We start from the raw sequence: 1733 nt of genomic DNA, 5'->3' as shown, positions 1-1733 counted from the left end.
ATTTAAAAATATTTCTGAAAGGGCAATTAAACTGGAGTTATTAAATCATCAGTAAGATCTTAAGATCTTACTGATCTTTCGTTAAGAAAAGCGTATCCTAAATTAGTAAATTACTTATCAGAGAAAGCAGATCTCTGTTCTTGAAAGAAATGTGGCATCTAGCAATTAGCTTCTACTGAGCTGTCTACAGAGAAATACAGACTTTCATTTCATTTCATTAACATTTCTTCCATATCTTAGGCACGCTGAGTATTCATTGGAGGCGCACTGACTGCTCCTGTGCTGGTGGCAGGACTGAGCAGAGGCTACTGGGTTCTCGGTGCTCAGTCTCAAAAGCTAGAGATGAGGTTGCACTGGTTGGAAAGTGGAAAAATAAATAAACATAGAAATAGCTGCTGTCCTTGCTGCCTGCGAAGGAAAAGCAGCATTTCATTGCAGCAGCAGGATAAACATGAAAACTATCGCGTGAAAACCATGGCTTGCCTCTGTCTCATTGGTAGGTGGTTATCTTGCTCTAGCAGATGCAGAATACAATGTCCCCTTCATTGCATTGCCTCAAGCTCACAATCTTGAAACAGGCTTATAAAATTTAAAAAATAAAAAAGGGGGAGGAAAAAAAGCCAATGCTTGAAAATAAACACGGAAATATGCCTGAAATGTGCAAAGCTCCTCTTTAAAATTGGCTTGCAAGGCGTTAATTCCTACTTCATCATGGATGAGGCTGGACTTGGGGAAAAGATATAAAGGTAAGTTCCTGATGGAAAGAAGCACATTTTAATTGTGGGTTTTGCTGCATTCATGCAGTTCTTCAGCTGATAGGTCCTGTCCGCAGGTCGCAGCAATTGTACTTCCAGGCCAGCTTGGCCAGAGATGTTTGGCTGGGGGTCTCAGTGTCACTTCCAAGGTGAGGTTGGTGGAGTACAGATCATGATCCAGTCACAACTGCAGCTGGAGATCTCTGTTCGATTTACTACACAGACAGTGTCTTGCTCCCGTTTCCTAACCACACTCTGTGTGCAATCACCCAGTGGACATTTACAGACAGTATTTGCTCTACATCAGTGTGACATGAGGAGTGTCAGTGACCACGGTTCAAACATAAATATACACATATGTATTTGTTACTTAAATTCCAGTTTTGCTTTTTCAATATCGCTATGAGCATACATGTATTTCAATACAGGCCAAACTCCTGGTGAAAATAGGTTGGGCAGTTTAAATTCTGCAAACTCGTGCAGCTCTACTGAGAAGCAAGTTTGTTCATGAAAGGACTCCACAGAGCTCTACGGAAAAGCACCAAGTTTTTCTTTTAATAATACGACCATCTGTAGTAACGGGTACCAAAGCTGGTGCCGTAACTGAAGCGTGCAGGACGATTGCTTGAACAGCCCACAAGCCAACACAGAAATAAGATGAGGCGCAGCTGCAGCACTGTGTAGTAACGGCTGAGAATTGCTGTTAAAACAGAAAATTGCTGAACAGGAGCAGGCTTGTTGAACAAACAAGGAGTGCTATTTGTTCCATGACAACCCAGGGCAGTACTATTACTTATTTTCCAAGAGGCATGGGAATTCATCCGCTGCTTCCCCTGCAAAACTTGCAATGCTCAGCGATGCAACGTGCTGAAAAAAAAGATTTTATGATAGATGCAGATCCCCAAATGTCTGTATTTGTAGTGATCCTAGAGCACCCTTGCACTGGCTCATACCTGCTATTTCTACCATGAATGAATT

This window comes from Netta rufina, assembly GCF_964035555.1.
Source record: "Netta rufina genome assembly, chromosome: 12".
Classification (NCBI taxonomy): Eukaryota; Metazoa; Chordata; class Aves; order Anseriformes; family Anatidae; genus Netta; species Netta rufina.
Note: the sequence above shows the minus strand (reverse complement) of the source record.